The 12,270-nt window shown below is 42.0% G+C and overlaps 1 protein-coding gene and 1 non-coding gene across 5 annotated transcripts in view; one reads left to right on the forward strand and one right to left on the reverse strand.

Annotated features, from left to right (window-relative positions):
• Nucleotides 1-12,270, forward strand: part of LOC124049562 (partitioning defective 3 homolog) — a 314,519-nt gene that overhangs the window by 48,762 nt on the left and 253,487 nt on the right. The window lies entirely within an intron of this gene.
• On the reverse strand, nt 7,568-7,638 carry trnag-gcc. Its single transcript has one exon. It is a non-coding gene; the product is annotated as a tRNA-Gly (tRNA).

The following is a 12,270-nucleotide window of genomic DNA, read 5'->3' on the forward strand; positions in this document are numbered from 1 at the left end:
TTGTGTGATCCATAAACACTTGAAATCCCCACTAATTCTGTCATTTAAATGACCTCTGAGCACTCTGTGTTGGTACATAAGAGAAAATTCCCTAATGAGGAGCACACCATATCATGTATCACCTAGTACATGTGGCTATTTGTAAGTATTCTGCTAAACTCCATGGCTGCTGATCAATCACTTTTCTCCTTTGTTACAAAGACGTTTTCAACACAGACAGTGTAGATATATATATGAGATGCTTTGGCGCCATTTCTATTCGTAAGTGAAATAATGATGGCTGTTGCTGCCAGCAATGATGGGATGTTAATAATTCATGACAAAAAAAAAAAAATACTCAACAGATGTGCCACCTACTTGTATTCAAATGTGGCTCTTTGAACAACAACCGTGGAACACATCATCATCACCAACAACCACAAGAAACCTTTTCTCTGTTGTAATTCGGTGCACCTCACTCCTCTTTTGCTCTCTGCAGATGGGATTGTGAGTTACAGTGGAAAGTGTGTGTGTTTGTGTGTGATCAGTATGTTTCTGAGCACAGAAGTTCAGGACATATGTGTGAGATGTACAGTATAGAATACATTTCTAATCCTGGTAACGTGTATAACATGGTGACGTTTTGTAGGGCGACAGATTGTTCGCTATGAGTTTGCAAAATCCAGGCAAGCTTTTGCACTTCTGTCAAACTGAAAGACCTCTTCTCACTCTTTGTTTATCTTTTCTCTCTTTCTTATCCTACCCATCTCCATGTGTATTTTATGATAAGCAAGTACATTTTTAATATTTAAAAATAAAGATATTAAAAAAAAAACAGATCCTTGTCTCTCTGGCCTTTATCCTCATGTGTGCACAATGTGCGTGTGCCATGCTCCAATTTGCAGTCCTATTAGCACAGGTGTGGCACCTGAGACCAGAGTAGCCACAGCGGGAGTTCCTCCTTGCCACAGCACCTCTTAACATGGCATTAGGAGAATCAGCCCTTGCATTAGCTTGACAAAGAATTCACTGTGACATTTCATTCTGTGTTAATATTTTGTCATGTGGCTGTGAAAATGAGTTTTGCTGCAGGGAGGGAATACAGAGTAACATTTCAGCCACACATTACTTGGGAGGCAGAATAAATTGCAAAGTGAATACTGAAACATTTATCTTGGCAGCAGTGTTTCATATAAGGAGAGGGTCATAAAGCAACATTTCTTTTTACCCGCAAAGAGCAATATTGTCAGTTAGCACTCTGAAGCTAAATCTATGTTAAACAAGGCTGAGACAAAGGAGGGAGGGTTGTGGCTGGCATCTAGATTTAGTCTGTTCCTGACTTGATCATTTCTCTGTTGTGTCTTCTTTGTAGACATCAATAACATTTAATTGTAAAAATTGCTCATTCCTTTACTTGAAAAGTGAAATTTTGCACATTGAGGTGCACATTGTGTTGCTTTCGTAATCGTTTGTAATTTCCATACTGCTGACATTTCTGGAAGTTTCTTGCAAAGGAAAGCGGTGGAGTCACCTTAAACTGATGCCAGAAATGTAGAGTTGTATAACTGCATGTAAAAATAGCTTCTTTTTTTTGTTTTTTCACTGTTCCATCCCCATCAGTCCATCCAAGTCCACCAGCTGAGTCCTACTTTCTAATTGCGATGTTGATGACGTTCATGGTGGTGGACTGTCCTCGGCTGCCTGTGGGGCAGTTTGGCAGGACGGCCGCTTTGGCCCAGTGCTCTCCCATAACTTGGCTGGTCACTCTTTCTGTTGCCAGTCACATCCCTTCACAAGTGTGTATGCATGTGTGTGTAACGCTGTACCCCGGTATCTGCCTGTATCTGTCCCTGTAACTCCGTTGCATGTGCTCAGCTTCAAAAGTACCTCCAAGTTCTCGTCTATTTGTCTCGCATGTTTTTTTCGCCCTCCTTCATGCTTTGCAGCTTGCTTATCTCCAGAAATGCTTGCCGTGTTTTCTCTAGATCAAACACCACGCCTGCACTGCTGGATTTCTGCACTTCACTTTTATGTTGTGTCATCATTATGTCTGGGGGAGAGAGATGGAGAGAGGTATTTGATTGGAGTGTGTGGAACTGAGGGTTGATATGAATATCAAAATGTTCTTACCGCAGGCAGATGATGCTGCCTGTGTTGCTCAACACACACCGGCAGATTGTCTATTTTGGTGTGTGTTTGTGAGTGTGTGTATGTGTGTCCCCGTCACTATGGGTTTGGGTGTGTCTGAGTGCATGGGTGCGCGTGTTTTTCTTAGAGTGTGTTTGAGTTTTTTTGTTTGTGGATACCCATACTAATATACTGTCCATGTGTGCCTGCATGTGACACTATACTCATCTACCAGTGGATTATTGTGATGTTTGGGCCAGTTTCCTTTGGGTTTCAGCTCAAGAACAAATGACTAATGGGATTTAAGAAACAGTTCACGTGTTTCATGAGATCTCATGTCCAAGTGGCCTGGACCTCCTGTACTCCTAGCATGGATCAGCTTCATATAAGAAACTTCTCAGACTCATAAAACAGCCAATGTGTACACAGCAGGAAAAATATCTCTCATCAGTACACTACATTAATTTTGTTGGAGGTTCTAAACATTTCATCTGTATTAGTGACTTAATTCAAATAAGCAACAAACTGAGTTAGTGTAGTTAAAACATGGCACATTATCAGCTTACAATCAAAACTGTTTTCTGTTAATTCAAACCACATTAAACTGTCTCAAACAAAGTGACCATATGAATGTTATAAACAAAGTCTACCTCACAATGTTACTGCTCGTTTGCTTTTTCTTTTATAGGAAAAAAAACCTCATCTGATTGATTTGGAACTAGAGTTGACTCTATGAGACAAATCAGTATGGGTTACATGCAGATTTACCCCTCCCCCCTCCTTCATATCAGTACATGGCAGTGTGCCTCTACATTTAACACGTGCGATGTCTCATCCATTTGAATGAGGCTAGGCTCAGTAGGGGGGTGTGGTGTTTATGCCTAGTGGAACAACACACTCACCGGCTGAATTTCGCGGCTGCTGTGGTTGAGAGAATCGGAATGAAATATTGAAATGTGCCTCGTATGCTTTCAAACAGGTTTTTGTACAACATGTTGTGTTGTCAGGCCATGCTGTTGTGTGGTGGTTTACTGTCCTCATTATGGTCTCCATGACTTCTTTCAAAACTGTTTTAATGAGATCTACTGTGACCAGCAATAAATGTCATGAAAATGTGCAAATTATCAAAATTAGCATTTCCTTGTTTTGTTCATTTCAGCTGTTGTGAAAAGATATAGTTATAGCACGGTCAGTCCAAACCATGACGAGAATAGACATCACACTAAGTAACCAGATGTAAATATATGACATTTCACTTTTTAATCTTAAACATCACACTCTATTCTCCCATGCGGTGCCAATATAGTCAAAGCTGACAACTTGTTTGTGCCATGGTGTAGCGCTGTGTGCACACTTTTGGACACAAGGGAATTCTTGTTCTATATGCAACATCTCTTCCTTCCACACTGACTCACTCAACTGTGGCAGGAGCTTGTCAATCAAGAAGTACATCAGAATAAGTCTAAGCGCCTCTCTGGGGTGTCAGAGTGATCCATTGGCTGAAATTGGAGCTTGTGGTGCAGTTATCTCCCTTCAGATGGATTTTTTATGCAGCTGCAGCAGGGGGCACTGTGGTGTCACTGTTGGAACCTGTGTAACCTCTCTCGCAAACAGGGTCAAATTCCTCTGTAAGCATGAAACCTTGTGCTATACATTGCCAAGTCACTTGCAAAATTAACTTTAAAAATTTCTTCCAATTTAAAAGGGAATCTTGTGATTATGTCATGGGTTGTACCAATCTGGCCGAGCATGTCTTTAGAACATACGCAGATAACTTTTTTAAGCATTCTGCTGATGCTGTTATTCTAAATGTGAGGTATGTAGGGTTTTTACCCAAGGACGCTTAAGTTAGTCATCCTCTGCAGGGATCCAAACTTTGTCCTGTGCTTTTCCAGGTCTGAGCAATATCACATTACCCCAGAGTGGAAGCATGCCTGTGTTCTCAGGAGCATATTGAAGACACGGGGTATTCAGCAGCACCAGTCCATATCGTGACAACTTCATGCTTTTAGTAGATGCTCATAGATTCCTTTAGAAGTCAAACTGAGGGACTTTTCACCACAGCAGGAGTAACTCAGAACTCCTCTGCTTCACCTCTTCTTCACATGGATATGGATGCAACTGAATTTGTAGTGTTAAAAAAAATGACTGTAAAGCTGCAAACTTGAAGAAACTTGTTGAGGATATAGAAAAGTGCAATTTGCTCAGAGAACTACTAAAGTGCTGGAGTTGTAGGCATGCTTTCATCATAAATGGCAGGAGCCAGCCTTTGCTCCCTCTCTCCTGTCGTCACCTCGGTGTGGAAAGACTGGGAAAACTGTCTTTCTTCAGAGGTAGACAGGGGAGGGAGAATGTTCCATTTATTATCCACCGTCCTCCTCCTCCTCTTCCTCAGCGAGTCGCCTTACATCATGCGTGAAATGGCTCCAAATGGATTCCCTTTGTCTATTGGCAGTGCTGCTGTTATGCTTTACATTAAATCTTGTCTCTATGGGCACATCCAGACCGTACAGTATGTGATTCTCCCTGCTTTGTAGCAGCAGTCATAAGGTAAAATATATGATAGCAGGGAGACACAGTATAAACTCACAGAGTTCACCTCGACTATTTTAGTGACACATAAATCTGATTTCTCAGCCAGGAATTGTGTGTATGTATGTGTTCTATGGGCAAATAATTACATGTTTGTCTGTTTACAACTGTATATTAGATAAACTGCACTGTCGATAAAATTTTACTCAGTTTTGCTCAGTTTCTCCCTGATTGATTAAATTTCTAACAGGACTACTCTTCCTTTACAAGTGAATTGTGTTCATAGACTTTTAGAAGACATGGATGGGAGCACAATCACTTTTATCGGTCACACAGATGGTTTACACATTAGTCCCTGAGCTCATCCCTTCTATTGTAATACCGTTTCTCCCCCCTTCTGCCAGGAAATCTGCACTTGGTGTACTTTGGAAAACTTACCCACAGCTACAGTACTTTAACACCCAAAGCCTTCTCTCTCCACTCCCACTGCACATCTTTAAAGCATCCCTCATTGGTGATACTACTCAGCTCTGAGAGCTTACACATTGAAAGCCCAATGGCCCTGTGCCGGTTAACTTTCAGGCTTACACCCCTGTTGATGAACTCAAGCAGCCATCACTGCTCTCTCTCATCCCAGCTGAAACATGCATTGTGGTGGTGAGGTTTAGAGATCAGGAGAGTGAGGATTGTCAATAGATAGGAGGGGGAGAGAGAGACATGCCGGGTGTAATACTCGGAAGAAACCTGTTAATAGGCATCTAAGCCGAAGCCCAAAACTCTGGAATAATGATCTTTGTAGAGGAGAGACCTGTGTGCATAGACAGTGTCAAGCAGATTTAAAGAATCTTCAAAGCAGGGTTTAGCATTTACACCACCTACACAATGTCAGTCAGGGTTATGTGGTGCCACGTTCTGCTGTACCTTAGCATCAGTTAGACACCCCTGACTGAGACAGAGTGACATTAAGACATACAACATTTCTACCTCATCTGTGTGTTTGTACTTTTTGAAGCAATTCCGATTAACAGCAGTCATATAAGCCTAACTTGACACAGAATTCAGCTTCATGGTCTCTAATCATACCATAGACATCTACTTTACACTGATATCAAGTGTGAAAGCTTATAAACCATTAAGTTGACATTGCACTTAAGCTACATTGGCAATTGGACATGTTCCATGACTTACCTGGGACTGTTAAACTCAGTGGGGCTCGGTATGATGTGGGTGATGTAATGGCCTTGGCTCACTGCGTTAACCTCTTGCCTCTGCTGTATATGACGCCATACCTCAGTGCATAGTGGTTCTTACAGAACAAACTGCGGGCCATCTGTAACTGTGTCTACTGCATGTGTTGTGGCCAAGATACCTGTTCAATAAAGAAATCAGGTGCTGTAAAACATACTGCTTTCTCTCAAATATGATTAAAAAGCCAGTGGGAGCCAATTATGTTGAATCATATCTCTTGACGTAAATAAATATATATTTTATGTACTTTGCACTTGTTGTAATCGTGACAGCATCCAGAAAATTCTCTGCATTCGCTGATGTATGGCCAACCCTTTGAAAGTCCAGTTGACAGGCAGGGCTATTTACCGTTCAGCCTGCCATCATGTTTTACAGCAACTGATTTCGTGATGGCCGTCGATTCTCTAGATGACTCCCTGTCCCAAAAAAGAAACATTGCAGTTTTTTTTTTCCATCACCCCAACGAGAAAGGGCTGGACATAAATCGACTTGAGGAGAAGCAGTTGTTTTCTGCCTGAGGGCGGCTGGAATTTTATTGCCCTCCACCAGAAGCTTATTGGAGGGCTCTTTTGTGTGAGGGTGAATTTTACGGCTGATTGCGTGTATTGGAGCTGTCGTAAAACTAAGTAGAGGAGACCTGTCTTCATGGTGTCAGGGGTGGCCGTGCTTACAGCCTGTGTTCCTGTGAGATGAGTCACTTTGACTCGGTGTGAAATAGTAGCACAGGTTCCATTTCCATGTATCTCGGAATGACAATGCAGTGTGCCTCACAAAAGGCCTCTGATTGTGTAGAGCATCTTCTGTTGTGCAACAAGCACTTGTTGAGTAGATACACAACCAAGTGGGTTTGTTTCAGTCTCATCGGTCAGTGTCTTTGGACTGTCTCAACTGTCAAACTGTTAAATGTCTATCGCCACGACCACAAATAACAACTGTCTCTCATGTGTAAGAACCCATACTAGACACAAATTTATGAAAGAGAAAATTACTTAGTGTATTTATTTAATAAAAAACAAGTTCCTGTTTTGTTTGTATCTCAAACACTTCACGAAGAAGCCACATGTGCACATAAAAGCACGCGGCTGATGTGATTCACATTGATTGTAGATTGCAGAGGGCTGTACTGCAAATATGTCCTGAGCTTATTACCTCAGCTGGAAATATGTCATCAATTGTTAGTTAAGTCTGCGTGTGAAATTGCCCTTGTGGTAAATGAAACTGGCAGTTGCCTCAGTGAGTTTCACGTGATTTCACTGATCAAAAAAGTAAGAGGAAGAGTGAAGAGAGAAGAAGAGTGGAAGCTGTTAAAACTACAAAGCTGTCTATGTATTTAGAATGCAATGTCATTAAAATCCCTGTTGGTGTAATGATCAGGTGGTCCAGTACTTTTGTCCATGTAGTGTACATGCATGCAGTTTGTTTTGGTGAGAAACACTTAATATAACTGTGTCTGTTTACAAGAAAACACTGCAGGGTATCTTTGGGTTTTCTCACTCATTCTGGCCTCACACTGAAATGAGAAGAAAGGAAAGCATAAGGTAGGAAGGTGTTTCTCAGTCACTGAAAATCACACCTGTTGGTGTTGTCACAAGCTGGGCTGTTTTCATGTGAGGCCCATGAGGCGCACAATAAGATAAGATTTCCTTTATCGTCCCACAATGGGGAAATTCACCTAAACAGATGCATTGGCCGGGAATCGAACCCGGGCCTCCCGCGTGGCAGGCGAGAATTCTACCACTGAACCACCAATGCTCACGAGAGTGTGTTTTACTTCAGATGAGTTGGTTGCAAGCTCAGTTCATATCAGGATTGGAGCTTTTCAATGTTGTGACAGTCTTCTGCTGTGTACAGTCTGGGAGTCATCCTTTCTATGTGTAGTAGAAAACACTGTCTCTCACTGCATGAACAAAATTAGATAATTAGTTATATAAGCAAATACACACACTAAGAGTAGCAGCACACAGCTGTACATCTGTAATTCAGAGTGAAAAAACAGCCTATAATTGGCCATATTGTTTTTTTAATGCAGATCACCTCAGCTTGAATATCAATTGAGTAAATTATATCAGACAAGTAAGAAGAGAGTCTTGTGGGTTACTTATGGGTCACAATCCTTCATGTATTCATTCACTCTTGTTTTTTATCAGCACACCCACACTGGAGCCTTTGGTGCAAAGTGTCTCTTTCATCTTCCTGTAAAATCTGTTGTTCTTTGTCTTTCTGAGCATCTCACGGGCAGATTACGGTGCAGCACTGTGTAGATGTCCAGAGGTTGTTGATGAGGTTATGGTCAGGGTATTAGCATGGAACTGAACGGGGAATACACCACACCTCATCTCTCTGCCCACACAGCCACTGATGGGAGGCTTGCTATGCATCAAATGGCTGTAAATGGCCCTCAGACTGCCTGTCTTATCTGGGTGAGCAGCTCCCCTCAGGCTTTGTGTAATCTGAGTGTGTGTGTGTGTTTTACAGTCTGTATATTCTCACTGTATACACACTTCTGTCTGTACTTTTGATACCTTGTTTTTTTTCGTTTTGTGTGTTTTTTTTGTTTGTTTTACTTTTCTACCTGTTCTTCATGTCCTTGTTGTAACATGTGCACCAGTGGCAGTTGTTTGTTTGTCGTTTGTTTTCATAATTCCTGGTTTTGTATGCATGTATGTTCGAGCCATTGCTTGTTTACCAGACTGCTTATGTTGTCGCCGCCCTGATTATCTAAGCTCCTCTCCCCACTCTTCTACATGAGCTCATGCTACTGATAGAAAGCCCTGATAATACACCTTATCACACCATACAAGCTATAGAAGGATTTAGAGGGAGAACTCCATCCTTCCCTTCACCAACTCTCTCATCCGTCTTTCCATCCATCCCCACGTTAAACCAATTAGCAGTAATTACTAGGCCACCCCAGGCGCTGCTTCTTTCTGCTGGCTCCGCTGTTTTGTCCTCATCGCCATGCCGACACAAAGGGAGGCTCCGAGACGTGTCGGGAAGCAGGTCATTACTGCTTATTAGCTAAGGGAGGCTGATTTCCCCTGATGGGCTGTGTTGAAGGCTGCTAAAGTTTGGCTGTTTGGTCATGCAGCTGACTGTACACATCAGTCCATGTTTGATAGTTTTTTGTGATATTGTTGCACTGTTACTTTCACTTTAAGGACAAGTGAAAAAGGAAAGCTTTTTCAAAAGGTACAGGTGATGCATCCTCATTTGTTATATTGTCACGTTTTCAGGGTCGTGACTACTGATGGGACCGAGCACACCGCAGTGCAAACCAGTGATGGTCATTTTTGGACTTGTAAAACTTGTAATAAAACTTGTAATTTTTTAGCGTTAAGTGTAGAGATAAATCAGGACAGGATGAACTGGGGGCCAGCCAGAAGAGCCAGCTGAGTAGAGTCTTACCAGCTTTATGGGAGTTATACACTTATAGTTTCAGCAGTACATGATACAGCTTTAGGTTGTTTGCCAAGTTTAAGGTACTTCTTCATTTCACAGCTGATCCATCAGTTATATTCCTAAGTGTGTGTCCAAAAAATGTAAGTTCCAATGTTTATTTAGCACTGCTTTCATTCGGCAAATACCCTGTATATAAATATTAGTGTAAATGTGTCATCTGTCAAGGCCTATAGTCTCTCTGTGTTTATATTTTACAGTTTCTTACTGTTTGCACGTTATGTGTGTCGCCATTGATTTTATGAATGATTAAGTTTCTGTGTTCGCTGTGACTTGGATGGTCTCGGTTTGTGCTATTTCATTAGCCAGGATGTTGGATGTTGGATACCTGTAGTCACTGAATGCTGTTGTTCCCATCGTGAATAAGCTGTTATTAATAGCTGCTTTGTATTGTTTTATCTTTCAGAACAGTGCACACTGTGTTGCATTAAAGAGCAGGAAATTGATCAACTGTCTCAGAATTTATTAGTCACAGGAAGTCTTTGGGGAATATGATGAGTACATCCTAACAGATGTACACTCCACTTTTATAAGAGCAGTCAGCCTGTAGTTTATTGAGCCTCTGTTACACACTACTTATGATTTCTGTTACAGACGAAATGAAGTTAGTTGCTTTCCTGCCTTTTATGCTGGGATAGACTACAGCCCTCCGGATAAATCCTATTCATTTCTGTCTACACTTAGTTTCTCAAAGCAATTTTGCAATGCATGTGATGTGTCATGCCCTGGTTAAAAAAAGTTTACCTAAAAAAATAAATGACTAAATATGGTATGTAAGTTTGTGAGTCAATAATCCATCTTGTCCTGTCTGTGTTATGTGAACAGTAAGCAGACTAATGTAATGGGCACAATGATCTGAAAATGCACTACTCAGCACGCCGAGATAACGACAAAACAGACCAAATGTGGGCTTGATGGTTGCTGTGATGGATTGATTTGCAGTGTGGAAGTTGTTTTTCACCCACTACAGGAATGAATGGCAGCAAATGGCTTCCTCTGAAGGGCAGAAAATGAGCCCTGATGTCTCCATCAGTGCTGAAACTGTGCAACCTGTAGCTGTCCAACATCTGACTGTTGTGTTTGCACTGCACTAGGAAAAAAAAAACAGATTGTCGTGCTGTTTATCAAACACTCACAAACACCACAACTACTGATAGAATACTCTTTTTTGAAGATAATGATGTGGTCCCTTGAACTGTTGGATGTTGTACAATTATTACAATATATATTATCATACTGAATTAACACGTGACTTTAACATGCAAAGCTAAACGCTAATGACCCTGTTCCCTTAGTGCCACACTTTACTTGTCCACTCTGTTTAGCAACAAATAGTCTATTAACAACATAATTTTAATCCACCATCAGAAGGGGAGACCTCCAACAACAGAATGGATGTTTATCTAAATGTAAAATGGCTGCTTTGGTCACTGGATGAGGTGGTAAAACTAATGAGATCCATAAATTAGGGTGTCATCTCACACTCGAAGCTGTCCTGTTATTATGCGGTGCTGATGAGACTCAATTTTTTTCTCGCATATCATCTGTATCTGAAAAGTAGGAACAATTTGGTGACATTTCATAGCAACACAACTAGGAGGTCTTTAATATTCAAATGAGCCATTCAGTGCGGCGAGACACAATCAATCGGTCACAGATCACACATTATCCCAACAATGAGACACAATCAATCATGCTTAGCAATTTGCTTAACCCACAATCACAGTAAATGCTGACGCCTCAGGTTTACGTGAATGCAGATAAGTATCACTCCCCACCACCACCAGCTTTTTTTGAAGTTGGTTTGAGAGATTAGCAGTGAGGAGTGCGGGAGGTCACCGTGCTGCCACTTTCCCTGGCAGCACATCCCATAATGCAGACTTTTTTTATGCACAGGCCTCCAGTTGACATTTGGCACATGGTTATGAAGACACACATATAAGTACACACACAGATATAAGCACACAGACACACTCCCACACCCTCCTGTGTCTGAGGGACCATGATCTCATCATGTGAGAAATCCCCCACTTGCCCATGTGGGGTGGGCACTTCTTTCCTGAATTATTTAAGAGTGTTTTATATTGAGAGTCTTGATATTAGTGGATGATCCCCCCACCCCAATTGTGTCAACTTCAATAATAAATGAGCTGGGTGCTCAGGACTTTAGGGCTGGGGGGGTTGGTGCCCATTCACCGCCTTAGGTTGGTTCATCAGGAGGGCTGGCATGGTAACATGATCTGACTGGTGTTAAGGGGAAAACAGGCACTTTTCACAGAGTGACTGGGGACTTGGTGATGTGTGTGTGTGTGTGTAGGAGTCTGTCTTGAGAGCCTTGAGCTTTGTGTGTGTGTGTGTGTGTGCACGAATCTCAGTGATAATTGCAGCTTTCACCTGTCACTGTCATATAAAGAAGGCAGTGTGTTCAGGCAGCCAGTGATATCAAGCCTGGACTCACACTTACACAGAAACTCACCTGCCTGCCCTTTTGTCTTTGCATGGGTGTTTTTCCACGTGTGTGCAGAAAGTGTGTAGATCCTGACATGTTTCTGGTTAGTATGCCCTTTTTTTTTTTTTCAAGGAAACCCATCTGTCGACTAGTTTATTAACCCTCTTTCTCTGTCTCTCTGTCTCTCTCTCTCACGCACACACACAGACACACACACAGTCTCAGGTTGAGGTTCAGCTTTTGTCTCCCAGCTGCAGGTGGCTCAGAGGCCTTGTGGCTGCAGGGCTAGAGGAGAGCGCTGACCTGTGAAAACCTCCAGCTCCAGACTGCTCGCTCTAGTCCCTGGCTAATTCAATAAAGACAACTCAGACTGACTGTAGCCAGCATCTGTGAGTACTTACCCATCTTAGTGGCCCCAGTTCGAGCCACCAGGGCCACCGTTAATGCTCAGTTGATGCTTCACGTTAGTTTAAAACCTG

This window comes from Scatophagus argus, chromosome 18 (genome assembly GCF_020382885.2).
Source record: "Scatophagus argus isolate fScaArg1 chromosome 18, fScaArg1.pri, whole genome shotgun sequence".
In the NCBI taxonomy this organism is placed as follows: Eukaryota; Metazoa; Chordata; class Actinopteri; family Scatophagidae; genus Scatophagus; species Scatophagus argus.